We start from the raw sequence: 19965 nt of genomic DNA on the forward strand, positions 1-19965 counted from the left end.
TGACTGTTTTTAGCTTTAGTTTGGTCGAACATTTGGGCAAAATAATGATTGTTACTGCTGAAGTGTCAGCCAAATATTGCACCTTCCCCTTGTGTATCCAGATGTTGCTGCATATTGTTAAGGGATGTACAGACAAGAATTATATATTCCAACAGTAAGCATTTCAAACACAGTTTTAGTTGCTGCTCTCACAAACGCTGCCCCCTGACTACAAACATAGCCATTAGGAATTTCTTAATTCCAATCTTAAATCTTCCCTCCAGGGACCTTATATGCAGCTGAGACATGTACAAGACAGTGGAAAGACAAATTATAAATGATTGCAGAAAGTTGAACCTGCCCTCATTCACCTTCTACAGTCAACTCAGTGTAAGTGAGCGGAAGTCTGACTGGTAGAGAATATGCCTCAACTTGTTGTTTTAATAGTTGATTTTGAATACTTGCCTTAGAAACAAGCAAGATGGGGTGGTCTGGTGGCTCGCCTGGTAGCTCACCTGGTAGCTCACTTGGTAGCGTATGCGCCCCATGTACAGAGGCTGAGTCCTTAGCTTGCCCAGGTTTGATTCTAAACTGTGGCCTGTTGCTGCCAGAGGTGGCCTGCCATAAGGTTCGATTTGGCTCAACAGATGTTTCGAAGCAAAAAAAAACTAAACGAAGCACAGTGGGCAGCAGGATACTTTTTTAAGTCAGTCGAGGAAGCGGACGCGATATCCTCGTATAAATGCAACAGGATGATTTCCCTCTGCCCTCATGGACAAGTTGTTGCCAAATCGTGAGCTCAGATTGCAGATTTCTCACTAAGCCAAGAGGGAATGAGTTGACTGTTCCCACCTAACTATGCTAACCTAGCTTAGGACATCAGCTGTATGATCATGCTAAGGGCTTCTGACCGGTTGTTTGTCTCTATGCTGAGTGCTCCTGCCTCTCAAGTTGGTGGCATGATGCCTTTTAAGGATAGTAGGTCGTAGTAGTCCAGAGGGAGCATGATCAAGTGGGGGTATTGCCTCATTGTCTTTATTTAACATGGGTGCAATGATCTAACTATCAGGGCAATCCTTGATAGATAATTGGGTGCTAATTGGAGCCTCAGTGGTAACACAAAGCTCCGGTGCTGCCTTTTGCTCTTGGTCACAGGGATTGGCAGCCAATGTTGATGGGCTTCACGTTTCATGCTAACAAAAATGCAGTAACATTTTCAGTCCCTTCTGTACACAACACAACATATCACAACAGCTTTTCACAAAACGCAACATTTCAGAAAAGATTTTTTGACATTTCAGTTGTATTTTCAGAAATATTGCTGTGTATTTTGTAAAATATCATTCTGTTTTCTGTAATGTTTTGTTTTTCCGTTGTGTGAAATGTTGTGTTTCCTAAAATGTCGTTATGTTTTGTAAAATGTTGTCAGGGTCAAAGCACAGAGGATGTCATTTCACTGTATAGGTTGTAAAGCCCACTGAGGCAATGTGATTGTGATTTTGGGCTATATAAATAACATTGATTTTGATTTTCTGTTTTGTAAAATGACGTGTTTTTTGAAAATGTTGTGTTTTGCAAAATGTTGTTTTGTTTTGACCCTCAGGGGCACCGTACATCTGAGACCGCATCATGGGCTTGACTTCAGTTCGATGGGAAGATGTGTATCCCTCCCACTGTATAGCTGTTTTGTTCCTTGTTCTTGGTTCACCATGTTTAAAGCAAGATGAGAAGTCAAGCTACCACCTGGGTCTGACCATAAATGTCAAAGTGTGTCGGGTGACTATGCGGGCACTCATAGAACTGGACACAGAAGTTGCATCTTCATACCTTGGATTTATCTGTGTTGTTATCATTTATTTATTTCTTTTTGCAGCAGTTATATGAAATATGCACTGTGAGTAGTTGAGGTACCATCAACCAGCTATCAGTCATGATAAGGAGACTGAACAGACTGAATTTTTTAGCACCTCAAATTTATTCACCTCCAAAAAACCACCATGTCTCTCCTCTTTTTAGCTCCTGAAATACTGAAGGAGTTTAAAAATAGAAGTAAAGACTGAAATGTTAACTTTTTCTTTAAAGGAATCCTTGAAAATGGGATCCTGGCATGTAACATTGTAAGTGACTGTTAACTTGCCACAACATCCACTGAACTGGGACATCAACTGTGGCACAGATGGGGTCAGAAGAGGGCATTGTCATGCACTAATAGAATAGTAAAGAGAGCTGTTTCCATTTCTGCTCTCCACTTACCAATTTCTAATGTCTTAGTGAGGTTGCAGACATTTCAGTCATCGCCGGGGTTTGGAAAGGAAAGAATTGCTTTTTGTGCACATTTTTAAGTATGAAACTGCTGGGATAAGTGCTGCGGTCGTTCTAATACAGAAAGAAAGTTAAGTTTAGAAAGTAAAAAAGTTTAGCAGCTGGTGACAGAAGCATGTCCCTACTATTGATTAACACCCAGAGATACGGTTGTTTTCTTTTAATGTCGGGTACATTTTCAATCTAAAATGCAATTCAGAGCTGTCCTGTTGTTAAGTAGTCCACAGAGCCGCCATCATTAGGATTGTGGGAACACGGTGATGGTCTTTCTAGAGGGACCTAAAAAATAGCTCCATTCTCCAATTCTTATTGAACTCATGGAGGGAGAAGACCAATCATTTGTGAACAAGGAAATAACTATTCACTAAAGTTTAATTATAAAGTTACCATTTATTAATGATGGTTATTATTATGTGTTAAAATAATGGAATTGCTTTATATAAATGTCTTTGTTGTAAGTGCTAGTTAATAGATAATAAGGCCCTTTTAAATCCAAATAATATGAAAATGAATCAGAATTAAGGTGTTAACAGTCGCATCATATATGTTTATTGTTAGATTATAAAACATTACCAGATTGTTTTAAAAAAAGCCTCATGGGTTTCTTTGAATTGTTTATAGTAGCATTGTAAACTCTAACTTAACACCAATAACCAAAACACTCCAATAATGTGTATGATGCTATTATTAACAATAACATAGTCTTATTAATATTAATTAGCATCTTGTAAGGACCTTATTATTTATAAACTGGCACTTATTCCGAAGACCTTGATATAAAGTGTTACCTAATTTAATACTGGCTCCTGGCAACTTTCAAGGAGGAATGTTTTTTTTGTGTCTTACTAAATGCTTGTGAATCAGTCAACACACCTTAAACATCAACATGACTAGTTGAGCAGTCCTTCTGTTGTTATTGGCTGTCTTCCATCATACGCACTTTAGTGATGATTGGATCATAACTTTAAATTTCTTTATGTTGCAAGTGAGTTTAATTTAGGTTTTCAGTTAGTGTTTTGCTTGTGGTCTGCTCAGGTTTAGACCTAGAAACCACTTGGGTAGGGTTAGGTAAAAGATCATGTTTTGGCTTAAAATAGCTGTTTTGGTCGCCACAGGTCTCCTTAAAAATTTCCACGGGTGTCACCTTTACAAATGTTGAAACGAAGACTCAAATTGCAGTCACTGGCTGGGCCGCCTTATTGCTGAGCTTAACTCCACCACCATTTCCTCCACCTCCTGATATGAAAGTGAGGTCATAAACATGTCATGTGAACATAATATGACATGTATTGCTAAAATGTCAATACAGTGCATATGACACGTACAAATGTGAACGTATCAGTGGTTTGCAGGAACGTTGACTGTAAACATTTTAGATTGGTGACTGGGCTTATAAAGGTGGCAGAGCGTCCTTCTGACAACACTACACGTACTCTTGTGCCTGCTAATCTTGTGCACACCGCAGCCACAGCAGCAGTTTGAACAAATTGCTTTTCTTTGAAAAACTTTACAAACAGAATCCCACCGCTGTGGTGGCTGAATGTTCAGCTTGGTGCCGCTCAGCTGAGATTTGTGCATGAAAAAAAGAAAAACTTAATGAAAACACTGAATGGCCTTTATTATCCAACAAGAGAGCAGAAACACAGGCAAACCAATTTAGTCTGTTTCTCAGCACATATAACGCAAAATCAATATTCTCCAAACAAAATACTGCACACACTATCCCTGCTGTGCAATTATGGAAGTCAAATGCAATCATTGGGCAATTACCTTTGTCCATTTTTCCTACATGAACTCCAAGACAAAACAGACATTGTTTGGTAATTTTCACAGCAGTTTGACTGTTAGATTCAAAACACTTAATTGAACAGACACAGCCCCCGGCCAAACAAATCATCTCACAAAGAAACAGTCCGACACCGAGGACAGTGGGTGGAAATTCAGAGTCGAGCCAAACCTGTCTGACAACTAAGAATTTACACTCATGTAGCACAATATGAGTAAATGACTGCTGTTGCAATACATCAAAGTACCAGGCTCAGCATAATGGATTGTACAATAATGATCCAATAATCAATACAACCTATCCAACTAATTCTACGTCTGTGTAGCCTATTGTGTTCAGTTTCAGTTGATACAGCCAAAGAGGTGGAGATTCTGACCATGCCAGTGGTATTCAGCAGCTGCTGTGTAGGATGTAGTTTACACTTTGAATTCACGTTCCTGAAGACGGCTCTGTGGATGCAACGTTGTTGGCTTATCAATATCAATAAATAGATATACAAGATAAAAATATACATAATGCCAACAATGTAAACAAGGTTGGCGGTAAGGATCATAACGCACTCAAATCTCAAGTGACAATAACAAACTGTTAAGACAACACTGACATATCACCTGATAAAGTTGTTATGGTGAGTGGGTTGGTAGATAAGTGCTTATTTACACATTCTGTAGACAAAGTGAAAAAACATGCATTCATTTGAAGCTGTGTTCTGGCAGTGGTGGGATGTAACTAAGAACATTTTCTCAAGTACTGGTCACAGATCACAGCCCCCGGCAAGCAAACAAGACACAGAGCGACCAAGTGCTCTTTTCATTCCTCTATAATGTGCTTCCTCGTCTCCTCTCTCCTCCATCCTCCGGCCTGTGACCAGGAAATTAATCTCAGTGAGCCATACCGAAGGATGTCTTAATTCCTAAAAATGCTCCTCAAGGAAAGAGGAGGCTTTCCAAAAGAGCTATGAGCAAGGTTGCACAGGTGTACCCTTTGAGGAAGCTTATTCAAAAAAAGAGCTGTGACACACAGCCATTTTGTTGAATGACTCCTCCCTCCTTGTGTCTCTTCCTAAGAGGACTAAGATGGGAGGAAGGAAGCAAGGGTGTACAAATTGAAAATGAGAATCAAGACACGCACTGGCCAGACGGCGGATGCTAAGTTACAACCCTGCTTAAAGGTTCTTATGTCTCTATTTTGACAAAAAGTAAGGGAATGAGAGAAATGAGCCAAAACTCCATGCAGACCTGAGTCGCCCTTAACAAGTCACACCAGGTTTTCCTTTACAGATTTGGTGGTTTTGAGTCATTATAGTTCCATATAAAATCACTCCAAGAATTGTCTTTTGTCTGTGTGTGTTCAATTAAAATCTCTCTCTCTCTCTCTCTCTCTCTCTCTCTCTCTCTTACAGGTGCTTGTAGCAAAGGCTCTGAATGTGTTAGAAGCCTGTAGTGTCACCCACATGACAGCCTGTTATATCTCACCTTGACAGACACAGTAGACTTCTCACACTGGCAGGTGGATATGAAGCCTGTCCTCTGAGACTTCATTCTTTTCCTCTTTTTTTTTCTTTTTTCTATTCCATATTTAATTATATAACCTCACAAAGATCAAGCTTTCTTTTTTTCAGGAGGCCTAAACCAAATAATGTTTCGCAGGGACAGAGAAAAATGCTTAATAACACGGATAAGAAGTCTAAAGCCCTATTTGCTCATAAAGGCAGAAATGCTCAATAACACAGTATGATTAATGGAGGAGTGGATGGGAGATGCTGTAATACTCAAGTACAAATATATGAAGGGATTGTTTTAATATGAATGTATGATGTTACTACAGGGGCTGTTCCTGGTACAGTATTACCATCCATCCTTATTGGTCCGGTCACAAGTGGACAGCTCTAAGTCCATCAGTTCACATCTGGCATTAACATGCATCTCCACATGCGTCTCAAGTGACCACTTATGATTGGATCTCACTTCCCCGCTCTGTATGCAAATAAAAAAACATACATTACTGGGACAAACAGATGCAATGTTGTTTTTTACACAAATAAAGAACATTTGCCCAATTACAAGAAGGCCCAAAGAATGAATAATTTGACGTTTTTTACGAGGAAACAAACAACTTCACGTTTTGCAATTAATACCGAATTTCTAAGGCACCCGTGATTTAGAATTTGCTGTTTTGGAAAGTATTTTAAGTTTCTCCTCACTCAACACCTCTCAAAATTGCGTAATTTGTAAAGGGATTCTGGGAATATTGCAGTTACTTTTTGAATGGCTGGATCAGTTAGAACAGTGTTCACAAACATCTGCTAACATTGGCAGGTTAAGAGAGTCCGTTTATCTTACAGTGACAGTGACAGTACCAGACAGCATGTACTCAATTCTGCCTGTTGTTGTGGCTTCTTCTTTAGCGTTTACCCTATTAAAAAAATGGTACCTCTGGGACCATCCACAGGCTCAGCCAATAGTGAGGCAAATTATTATTACAGCGTAACATCAATCATTAATATAATTTAATATGGTGATTGTTTTACTGGCCATCCATTTAAATCCAGTAAACTAGAGTAGATTAGTGGATTTGGCACAAAGTACAGATGTGGGCGTCTGATGACCAGTAAACATATCTAAACCCCACGGTGAGTGAACAGTAATAACACACAAGTGTGGTAAACTGGTTTCAGTGTGTGAGCAACATTTCCCTCTAATCCACTGTGAATAAGACTGGATTATACCTTTTTGTGTATGAGCTGTATTATGGCAAAAGCTGTGAGTGTTTGGAGCATACTGACTGTATGGATGAGCAGTGGAGAAACAGATTATGCTGCCAGAGTGCTCTGAGAAGCGAACGCTCGTCTCATATGGAATGAACTGCAGCCAACTGAATTCAAGCTGACCAGAGCCACTGTCCTCTCTCAATAATACTTTTTTTTACAGTAAAAGTAGAATGTATATGTGTTTTTTTAAAAACGTGGTTAAACCTACTAAAAATAGGTGATGGACTCCTTTCACATTGCTACTAGATAAGTTTGCTCTCTGTTTTTTTGTGTGTCACATTGTTCATCACAAGGAGCCAGAAAAACAAGTAACAGTAGAATGCAGCAGATCATATACCTCATCAGACTACATCCAGAAAACATCAAACTTGTTTTAATAAGTCTTAGACCCAATCCCAATACACCTCTCGTCCCACCAATAAGCCCTACCCCTCCATTTTGCCGTTCATGCCTCGGGGTTAGGCATCCTGATTCTTATTACGTTAGAGTTATTGGTAGGGCTACACGTCCCTCCAAACGGAGGTTTTTCATAGGCCCCCTTCAAAATGAGGGTCATGAGAACTGTCTGTTGGTTCATTGTATTACAGTCCTTTTCCTCATAACAAGCTAAAAACAACTGCTACTTTGATGATGTCTGTGTAGTTGAGTAGCTAGGCCAGCTAACGTTACATTGTTATTGGTGATTTGTGATAACAGTCTGGCATTTTGACATATTTCAATAGCTCTTTTCACACAGAGATTCCATGTGTCATTTCATACAGCACGCCGGCGCTGCGGAACCAAAATATGCGTGACGGTACACATCATGATGTTGAGATCCGTGTGTTATTTTTTCATGTTTCCCCTGGTGTCCGCCGACTGTTAATAATCATATGGATGCAGTTATAATGTGTTGTGATTGAGATCCTGACCCACCATGCATCATGGAAAGTGACAAAGTTACGTTTTTTTGGCCTAAATTACATAATTACATAATCACCATCAGTAAACAGAGGACCCTGTCTGACTCTCACTCGCAGAGAGGGATGCTGTTTTCTTGGGGAAAGTTCACTAATGTCTCGGTCAGGAGGGCTGACCGTCGCAGTGATTTTTCTGCCAGTGACAGATGCTGATCTTGAGGTAGAAATGTGACAAAGAGTCGTAGGACAAACAGGATGACAGACAGGATGACAGAGACTTTTCAACGTATAACTGTGGCATTTTATTCCTCATATAAGATGCCAAAGACACTACCAGTTACATTACATTACATTACACATTACTGTTGTTTGGTCCTGTAACATTGCTTTGTGGGTTGAAGAGTGGGACATTTCTCTTTTATTTGATGAGTGAAGGATCTGTTTAGCTTTCAGACTGTGAACACCATCAGACTGACACACTCCTGTTCCACAATGCCAGCTTTTCCATTCACACAGACGCCATCTGGTGGCTCTGATACTACCTCCCCTGGAGGTTCAGAGGCAGAGCGAAACTGTCCCCCCATTCAGCTCTGTAACTTTCACACAGATGGTGAGGTGGAATACTGGCAAAAGATTTCCGGCTTGAAAAGGCAGTGTGAATGGGGCTAATGTTTAATGTGTGACGAGCCCTCCACCAGGGCACTAGAGGTCTCTTTTTAGGTAATTAAGCAGAGTTCTTTTTTTTAATGGTGTGAGACTTCAACTACTACCTCTTATAACTCTGTTCTGAGGGGAACAGGGGCACTATAGAAAATGAGGGGTAGGGGTTAAAATTGAGAATGGGATTGAGCCTTAATCAATAGTATTCTGAATTAGACACTTTTATTCTGTGGGTGATGACACAAGTGACACATTAACCAAGGAGTGAGAGATCTTGCTAGCGATCGGGCAGCTAGCAGGGATCTGTACTGACATTGATTCTCCTGACAATGCAACAGTTGTTTACTTCTGTGACTACAGTCTCTCTCGCAAACTCAACGCTGATTGAACCATGTTCGAGCACTGCTTGAACCAAGATGGACGGAAAAGTATTAAGAAGCCAAGGGTCTTAACTTTAACGCATGTCATAGCATCGCCGCAGAAAGGGGGGGGGGGGATGAGTGACTACTGATGTAGTTTTGAGGGGAACGGGGGCACTGACTGCTGATGTAGTCAAGCCTGCATATAATATCTTTTACACTGTTACCTCAACACCCACTTGTACCTGCCTGCTGGGTCTACTGACCCTGGCATGCTGAGGTCTCTACAGGACTGTCTGTGAGATGTCAAATCCTGAAAATCTCCCCTTCAACTTGACTTCAGTACAACAGAAATCCTTGTTATTCAGTCTCAGCATATCACAAGACAAGTACAGCTGCAAATTTAATCTGCTGATACCCTGTTTGCGACACCACATCAAGCCTGTTGCAAGAAATCTTGGTGTTTTGTTTGATAGTATCTAAGTTTTGAGCAGCACATCATGAAGCTTGTTCACTCATGTTTTATTTTTCATCTCAGAAATATTTCAAATGATTGTAATATTACAATTATTTGAAATGCTTTTGATTGAATACTGAATGCACAGATCATATCAGAAGTAAGACAGGTGCCCACATCACAGCGTCTAGCCTCCTTACATTGCCTCGCAGTTTTTATGAATTGATTTCAGTATATATTATTGATTACTTGAAAGACTAGATAAGCGAGATGGCTGCCAAGCAAGTGAATACTGTTCAATTATGTGAAAGAGCTCTTGAGGACTGGTCAATTCATTACTGAAGAAGATCCAGGAGACTTAGATGTCTTACAGTGAACATGTATTAAAGATCAATCAAGAAGAATAAGCACAACAAGTGAGAACACAGTGTAGTGCCACACCAATTCTGAAGGTCACTTTCTAAATAGGGAGTAGTTCACCCTTTCTAGAAAGGGCACAAATAAGGATAGTCTTCACTAGTCACTCATCTATACATATGTAAGTATTCTATTGGGTATTGGAATCTGAATAAGAAACACATTTTGACTTATTAACTATTGCAGTAAGAGTCTTAAGCCGAATATATCATATCAGATACAGAGGCAAACCCTAACCAGTCATCCAGGAAACACAGAGGTGAACTAGCCTCAAAAGAGACATTTTAGCTTTAGCCTAAAGAAGGAACATTCCTTCAAAGATACCACTTCAATATTTAAACCAACAAAACTGGGTAATTTTAGCGACTGTCTGGATGTCTTCCAGCCATCTTTGTGGCGATAAAAACAGATATTTTAACAAAACTTTGGTACATTTTACATGGCAGTGTCAACAAAACTGGGCATTTTGTACCAAAACATCATCTTTTCCTAACCCTAATGAAGTGGTTTCTGTTCTTCAATCCAAGAAGAGTTTTCCCAACATAAAAGTGAAAATTGCAACCTTAAGAAACCTTAAGTTGAAATATAAAGACACGTTTCAACATATCTACAGTTTGCAGAAACGTACATTGCTGACATTTATTCTGATAAATGGTTTGTGTTCTGGAGTCTCAGGTAAAAAACACTTATACACTGTAATTCTCCTCTGGAGGAGCTGGGAGTTCAACATTACTTCCTTTGAAAGAGTTGCTGAAAAAAAAAAAAAAAACTCTTTATGCTGTAGGTACTGCATACAACCCAATCCCGAGAAAATAAATGTACAGTCCCCTCCAAAACTATTGGAACAGCGAGGCAAATTCCTTTATTTTGGATGTACACTGAAAACATTTGGGTTTGACATCAAAAGATGAGCATGAGACAAGAGATCAGCATTTCAGCTTTCATTTCCAGGTATTTACATCTGATTTGTTAAAAAACTTAGAAGATAGCATCATCTGTATCGGAGCATCAAATTTTTAGGTGAGCAAAAGTATAGGAACAGGTAGGCTTAAAATAGATTAGAGTGAATAATACTTAATATTTAGTTGTAAATCCTTTGCTTGTAATAACTGCATCAAGCCTGCGACCCATTGACACGGGGGTCCTCTCTTCTGTCTCCTCTTTAGCAGGTTAAATGCATGCTCAATAGGGTTTAAGTCTGGAGATTGACTTGGCCAGTCTAAAACCTTCCACTTCTTTCACCTGATGAACTCCTTCTTCTGGGGTTATTTTGCTGCTGCAATCATGTGTTACATCATCAATCAAGATCAATGAGCCCATCTCAGAAGAAGCCATGCAAGCCCAAGCCATGTTACCTCCACCTTGTTTCACAGATGAGCTTGTGTGTTTGGGATCATGAGCAGATCCTTTCTTTCTCCACACATTAGCCTTTCCATCACTTTGGTGAAGGTTAATCTTTGTCTCTCATCAGTCCATAAAACTTTGTCCCAAAACTTATGAGCCTGAGCCTCATCGCTGTACTTTTTGGCAAATTCCTATTCTTATTGCTTATTGCTGCTATAGTGGTTTGCATCTTCTGGTGTAGCCTCTGTACTTTTGTTCCCAAAGTCTTCTGCAAAAGGTTGTTGGTGATGTCACTGACAGTTGTTTTAGGGTTTTTCTTTACAGCTCTCACAGTTTTTTGTCATCAACTGCTGCTGTTTTCCTTCGTCTACCAGTTCGACATCTGCTGCTGAGTACACCAGTGGTTTCTTTCTTCTTCAGGACATTCCAAATGGTTGTACTGGCTATGGCCAGTGTTTGTGCAATAGCTCTGATTGATTTTCCATCTTCGCTCAGCTTCAAAACTGCTTGCTTTTCTCCCATAGACAGCTCTCTGGTATTCATTACACCTTTTTAACTATAAATACAGTCTGCAAAGGCAAAACCCAAAGCTGAAACTGAGAGTAGACATTCAGTGCTATTTGTTGTTTGAATAATCAATATGATAGGACACATGTTCCAATAATTTTGCTCACTTGAAAATGGGTGGGTTCAAACAAAAGGTGCTATCTTCTAAGTTTTGTAACAGATCTAGATGTAAATATCTGGAAATGGAAGATGACATACTGATCTCTTGTCTCATATTCATCCTTTTGTGTCAAACCCAAATGTTTTCAGTGTATAGCAAAAATAAAGGAATTGGCCTTGCTGCTCCAATAGTTTTGGAGGGGACTTTTCTACAATTTAGAATTGCAAAAAAATATAATGGTTTCATGGTATATGGTATTACACTATTATTATTCCTATTAATTACAATTACCTTTAAAAGGTTGAAAACAGGGTTTTTGTTTTTTATAATTACACCAAATATTTTGTCGTGACAGACATGAAACTTCATATAAACTTGAAGAAAAGTTTTTTTAAGAACAGTAATACAATAGAATTCAATACCACACCGTAAATAAGCAAATGTACACCTGTGATTATCATTAATTGTTACACCCCAGTATATTTAGAAATGGTACATTATTGCAGCTCCACTGTTTTTTTTAGGTTAAATTTTCAGTTTACTGTGCTAATGGTCTGGTTAAGTTTAGGCACAAAAACCACTTGGTTAGGTCATGGAAAACATCATGTTGTGGCTTAAGATACCTGGTTTGGTCGCCACAGAAATGGCAGGAGTTGTCCCAACTTCTCGTAAAAAATAAAAAATATTGTCACCACCAACACAACTGGATATTCTCCTTAAAAATATCCAGTGGTTTTATGCTTACAAATGTTGAAACACAGTCTCAGCTGGGATGCAAACAGGAAACATGGGCAGAGGGAGGGTTGACATCATAAAAATCTATCTTGCCGGAATCAAATGACGGCTCAACTTTTTCCTTGCACCTGGATCCACACACTTCACGGAAAAATTCAAAGTGTTCCAGCAATGATGGATGCGTGGTGGGTGCAGGAAACGATTGTCATGGGAACACCCCTCCTCTGTTTCCTTTCTCTCAGTCCTGACCACCTCACCCACTCTTTAGCACGGGGATGAGCACCACGCTGAGCCGTGATGTGAACAATACCGAGGGGATTACCATGGGGCTGAGAGCAGCCTGACTCAGCTCAATCCTCATGTGAGAGAGGTTGGCTTGACTCACACCAAGAAAGTGCTGTCAAGCACGTTCCCCACTCTAAAGTACTGTTTTATTATTTTATCAATATTTAATGACATAAATGCTCTCTGAAGACTACACTGTCATTCTCCAGAGGCCTAGCTGGATATGCAGACATTTGAGGTTTAAAGGCAAAGCCAGAACATCAGCTGTCATTGATTTTTACGTGAAATTTTAAAGTAACAGGCTGTTTTGTTCCAGGTTAAACAAACACAAAGAGGATACACTTGTATTTTCCATCCACAAGCTGTCACTCAGTGCTGCATAAATGTGTTAAAATGTTTCAATTTTACAAGTTCATCAATGATTGTTGGTTCTTCAAATGATGCTTATTGTTGATTTTCATATATGCCCATATATGATATCTTACAGTTGTAATCAGTGCCGGCTCTGACCAATTTGGTGCCCTAGGCAAGATTTTAGCTGGCGCCCCCTTGCATCGCATACACTCACACAGAAACTGCATGTATGTATTCAATATTTTAAAAGTGCATCTGAAGAGAGAAGAGAAGTGTATGTGACCACTGGATGTTACATTTTAATAAAAAAAACAGATGCTTGGTGTGTTCTATACATAAGACTAATATAGACTAATAATGAAAATAACTGCACTTTAACACTGATGTAAACTTTAACAAACAAACCGGGACACAATAAACCAAAGGCTTACAACTACCCTGTTACTTATAAAGTGGATGGAAAACTAAAAGCATTTTAAGTGACATACAAGCAGGAAAACACAGCCAACAGGTTAAAATAACACCTGAACAGGCCTGACGTTAACTTTACAAATGTCCCTGATGAATTTAAGGTGGAGTAACATTAACTTACGTCGACTCAGCTATTTACTGATTATTAAACAATGCTACTAATGTCCGAAGTAAGCTAGCAAGCTAACACTCTGCTCCAACAATGCTAACTACGATGCATTAAACTATTCGTTTCATTCACTTCATCACATTGACGTTACTGTACCTCTTTCTTTTTCACGTGTTTCTTCCTCTTCTTTCCTTCTTTTCCTTCCCTGGGCGCCGGATGGTTTCGATCTTTTGGACATTGTGATTCCGCTACAGTATCAATAAATCTCTCTCTTGGTCTTGGGGTCACGGTCCGGTCAGATTCAGGCAACTCGCCTCTCAACCCCGCCCCCCCCCTCACAGACGGCAGGTACAGTGCAGCGAGCCAGCCAGGAACCCAGAAAAAAGGCCTCTCCGTTATTTAATAGGCTTTGCTATGAAGTGATGTTGCTGTGGGCTTATATAATATTTAGAAATAATAGTAGCAATAGCACTGGTAAAAAATAGTAATTTTTTTTTCTTTTTTCTCCCCCCGTTTGCGGCGCCCCCCACGGATGATGGCGCCCTTAGCATTCACCTATACAGCCTATGCCAAGGGCCGGCTCTGGTTGTAATGCAGCTGAGACAAACGCTTTGACACCAGCGTCAACCTTTATTCATTTTAAGGACAATAACAGCGGATAAACACATCCATCAGGCCTGAAGTAGACGCTCCATCACTGCTTTAATGCTGTCTCAGTAAAAAGCATAAGTAATGCACATTGAATGCACAATATAAGCATATCCTTCGGCTCTTCCTCGATCATTCAGTACAGTCAAACTTGTTGCCCATGGCCACATCACTCATGGTGATGTGAAGTGACTGCAGCTCACTTCTGCTGTGGCTGCAGGCTCTTTTTGCTGAAGGCCTCTCCAGCCCTCCAGGAAAGCTGCTGCACTAGTTCCTCAATGCTACATTATCAGGGCATGTTTGGGTTTGAAATAGATGAGCATATAATTAGGGAAAATGTCATCACTTAGAGGACAGAGTTTATCATTTGTTAGTTGCACGTGTTATATTCCCCTTAGTGTAACTAAAAGTTCAGTATGCCTGAGTATAATTGGTGACTGATTTTAAGCATTTTTTTCAAGTAGTGGACAATCCCCTCGCTCTACCCCATTACATGCACTCCAGAGAAACAAACAGAGAGATTTTATGGTATTATGCCCCTCCTGTAAATACACTGCTTGTGGCACAACCTCACCTGTTTAATTTAGGCCTACGTATGACGTTTTGTAAAAGCTTGTAAGTGCACCTGGGTTGTGCGATGTAAATCAATACCATGTTGGCTCAACAGGCAACGATTAATTTAATTTTTTGGGGTGACTTTGGGCATGCTGGTGTGTGTAAGGTGGACATTTAAAGCAACAGCAAGTAGGCAAACTTTTAAAGCTGTTTTTGAGAAAGACTGGTAATTTTTCTCTCATTCCCAGCTTGTCAAAAACTCCTCAGTGCTATTCAGACACTTTGGTTTGATGTCTCTGGTCCAACACAATCCCTGTGATCTGTGATCTCTTGTGTCTGCCGGAGGAAACACACTGGTTAGATGCCCATTTTTTCTTTCTTTGGATCAAAACATGATCTGTCTTTTCAGTGATAACAGAACTGTTGTTTAGTCCAAATATATGTTATGTTACCTGTTAGCTCTAGTGCTGTTCTCAGAAACACAGTGACCTGTTGCAAGGTGCCTCTTTTGTAAAGGACAACACGATAGTTGCTATGTATCATAGCTGGGCCAATGGTTAGAGCTCACTTGATTTTAGGATAGGTCAGTATATATGTTATGGCTGAAATAAGCTCACAGAGGGCAGTGCAACAATAACTTTCTGTGAGTTTGTATATTTGGTCTTTAACCCAATGATTTATAGAATATTTAAAAAATGTGATGGAGGATGCTTAGACAGAAGCTGAACCCTTGCCAGGAAATTGTTCCAAACAGCAGTGACACCCAGCAGCTAGGCTTGATTTAGTTTCTGAGAGTTTCATTAAGCAATTTGCATACACACCATGCATGTTTAAAAAGTATGCTGATCATTGTGGGATTTGCTGTTTTGCTTTATGCATACCATGTTCAGTCAATCATACATTATTCATCTTTATGAGTCAAAACATAAACCGCACACAAATAATTTAAATGCATCACCCTGCAACTAAGTGTGAGAAAATGCACATATAAATTGAAGTCAGTCAAGTAGTAATGCTCCATTGTTCACTCATCCAGATAAGCCGGAAGCCGTCTAATAATTAAGACATGAATCAGTCCTTCTGTTATAAATTTGCTGCGATCCTTACCTTTTTCTTATTATGTGCAAATATAAGAAATATAAAATAAATAAATAACTAAACCCTGTTGTTTAAAGATCAATTCACACTTTAGCAGTGTGTCCAGTATTGTAGCATCTCAGATCATCAGCTGATAAGTTTCTGTAGGTGGCACTCATTGCCAACGTGGATGTTCTTTCTATTTGCACATTAGGACAATACCTATTAAAGCTATTTTAATATATTTGAAGATGCACTACAATGGCAGTGCTCTGTCTTTGATGTGGTGTTGAAAAAAGAGGCTAAAGTTTAAGCTGGTGTGTGTTTCCTCTTCAAGGCAACACTCAGGAGGGTTCTGTGCACAGTTAGGGCAAAGTTAGGGAGACTTTGGTGATCTGAGAGAGCCCGGTTCACTCACACAGACATCAAGGATCAAGAAAAAGAAGAACAAGAGAGAGCACTTGCTGCGCTTCTTTTTGAAACTCTGGTTTCAGAATTATTATGAATTTAAATGAGACACTTTGGTAAGACAAAAATAGCAAAAAAAAAGAAACTGTTTCATATTAGTTATAGCCCGAGTGTAATTCCTCATTCATTTTCTCTCCCTTTATGACTACAATAAAGGACTACTTAAACATGCCGTATGATGGCTACTACAGTCGTGCGGGGCTGGGCCCTGTTACTTTCAAAGTGTCAGTAAAACAGCAGAAACTGCAGCAAAAAGCTTCACTTTTTGTGAGAAAAATAAACTTTCGATTGATGTTTTTTCTTGGCTTTGCCTTATTACAAATTATGGAATTAAAAATATCATAAAGCATACATGCTGCAGATCTAACCCATTTGGACGCAAATAAATAATCAGGTTTGGGGGCAGTTCAGATTCAGGTTCGATTGTTTCCAAATTTCTCTCTTTCGCTCATACTGTGCTAGTTTTCTGCATTCATGCCTGCCAAGGAAACTGTCCCCCCAAGGACATCATCAGTCCAGTCCAAATGTCCCAAAACAACTCATTATAATGTTCAATTTAAACCATAAATACCATATGGATTATGATTCTTTTTAAGTCAAAGGTAAAGGAGAAAGTAGTGTAGTGTTATGAGGTGATAAACCTCATGAGAGATATCAGCCTGGATGGATGGATCAACAAATTATCAGACTTTATCACAAGAGACTAGACTTTCAAACCTGAGGGGCATGGTTTGAAAAAAGGCAACAAAGTGAGCGGTTAGAACAACTAGGACACCCCTGAGACAAAGTGTAACCAAAGCATTACATTAGCTTGGCAAGATAATAAGTAATGAATGGTCAGACCACACGCCCCAGCGCGAGCACTTCGCTCTACTACATCAGCTGGCCGGCTGGTACTGCCATCGCTAAGAGCAAACAAAGGCCGCTCAGCGAAGTCGTGACTCTTCTCTGTTCTGGCGCTCCAGTGGTGGAACGAACTCCCGACCAATGCCAGGACAGCAGAATCACTCGCCATCTTCCGCAAAAGACTCAAGACTCACTTGTTCAGACTTCACCTCGACCCCGCATAGCATGGCTCCCTTCCCACCCCCCCAACCAAAAAACAAAACAAAACAAAAAATTAAAAAATTATTATATGCACTTGTATGTTCTTACCCTTAGCACTTACATCATAGCACTTATGTACTTAAGGTATCCTTGATAAATAGCAGCTACTTTGCTCAGATGAGGGCTTGAAAATTGTTTCCATCTTTTTGTGGCGGCATGAGCGTCGTGCTTTGGGCAGCACTTGATTAAGAATGAATTTCACGCCAAACAACGCCACCCTGGGGGTTTCACCCAGGGACCTTTTTTTAAAGGACTATTTTTAAACCAAAGAAGGCACTCAGGTCCGTTTTACAATTGAGACAGAGATAGCATTTCTGGTTACAAAACAAATATTATTTATTAATTATAATTCAAAATCTTTAAAACTCCAATGTTAAGAAGTCACTCACTGGGGCAAAAAGGGGAGCCAATCAGGGCTGAGACTTACTGGGCAGATGGGTCCAAAACAAAGGGGGATCCCAGGAACACAACACATGAAGTAAATGAAAGTGAAACAAAATCAACCCAAAAAGTGCTAACACAAAGAGGGACACCGCCACCGGGACACCAATCCGCCACCCTAGACTCAGCACCTGAATGGGGGGACAGCAAGTGAGAAGCAAAAGAAATTAGATGCAACTAATCACCAAACACACAGAAGAAATCAAGAAATTAACTATACAAAGTCTAATAATTAACACAATAACAAATCAAATAGAATTAACAAAATCTACATAATCAATGACATTGTTACAAAAGAAAAAAAAGAATATACCATAAAGAGCAACTAATCATGAAGAAAATAAAATAAGAAACTTTCCCACTGTACATGTACACACACACGTACACACACACACGCACACTAAGAAGTGACAGGTCCAACAATACACAATACAGCGTCGCCGAGCAACAATTTGGCCACGGCAATGCTTAAATAAGACCTGAACAAGGAGCAGTAAGCTATTGCTTAGCCAGCTGTAGTGAGCAGCCGGGAGCCAGGCAGACAGCATCAGAGCACCGCGTCAGCATGTGCAGATAGAAGTCTGAAGGTGAAGCACTGTGAATCCAAGCAATGAGAGCAAGCAATAGCAACGAAACAAAGCAGCAGAGTTGCGAGGCAACGCAGCGAAGTGGTGAGGCAAAGCAGCAGTGATTTTCTGCAGACGGGTTAGCGGGTGCTGCTACACAGGTATCTTTACCCTACAATAAAACAACAGATATTAGCAACTTACTGATGGCTGGAGGAGGCAGCTAAGGTGACTGTGCTACATACCGGTCAGGCAATCCCGATCAGCACGGCGCGGAGCGCTCGGCTACCTGAGAGCAACCAGCAGCGGACAGCGGGCAGCACACAGCGAGCGGTGAGCAGCGTGCAGCCAGCAGCAACACCCAAGCAAGCCTCTGAAATAAAATAACCAGAATGAACAACTGGATGGACAGCATGATAACAGACTGCTGTCGCCGCCGCCAGCCTACCTGCCACCAAATGAAAGCGGAAGTGGCGGGCGTCAGGAAGTGACGTGACCCAGGCTCCGTCAGGCAAGAGGACAACCAGGTGCCTTCTGCCTGCCCTTTATAAGGTGCTCTCTCACAGCCATTGGCTGGGAAGAGCCACACAGCTGAAATCCACCACACAACTTCATACTGCTACATTTTCTTTTCTACTTTTTCGACGGTGACATGTTGTGCTTTCTTTCTTATGACAAATATACTTATTGTAAGCTAAATGCCCTGAATGTAAATGTAAATGAAACAATGCAAAAACTTAGTCCCATTTGGGTCACAACTTTGGTGGTGCCACTCATTACAATTAAAATTGATGATGATTAAAGTCACAGAATTCTAGGAGTCTCTGATACCAATTGTTAGTATTTTCAGACTTTACCCATAGTGTGCTGATCTTTACTGAAATATAACATAATACTTGTAGTCTTGTAGAACACACTGCATGTCAGTCATGCTTCTAGCATTATTGGTCAGGACGAATGAGGGATCCAGTTACAAATCCGCTTATCAAATCCTAATTATTTTGAATCCCTTATCAAGTCCCTTTGTGTAGTTTGTTTGGTGGAGAATTAAGACATCTTAGTTAAAAAAAAAAAAAAAAAGATTTACAAATGTGCTTTTAGTTTTTTGGGCTTTCACCAAATGTTTAGAGAAAACCACAGAATAAAATAAAACCGGACAATAAAACCAATTAAAATGGATAAGTTATGTATCTATATGTACATATCTTTATAAACTTACACAATAACAAACCGCTTGAACAGATAAGCAAGCATTAAATGTACTTTCCATCAATGCACACTGATACATTAGACGCTGGTTCATGTCAGGACGTGTGTTGGATCTGCTGTATCCTGACTGCACTGTTAGTCAGTTGCTTCTCGAGCACCTCACAGCGTGCTCCCCCTTGTTACACAGTCTATCCCCCTCTCTAATCCCACAAAAAGTTGAGAAAGCATATTAAGTGGAAGTGAGGGAGAGTTGCTACTGTTCCTAATTGGATTGGAGCTG

This window comes from Pagrus major, chromosome 19, assembly GCF_040436345.1.
Source record: "Pagrus major chromosome 19, Pma_NU_1.0".
Lineage (NCBI taxonomy): Eukaryota > Metazoa > Chordata > Actinopteri > Spariformes > Sparidae > Pagrus > Pagrus major.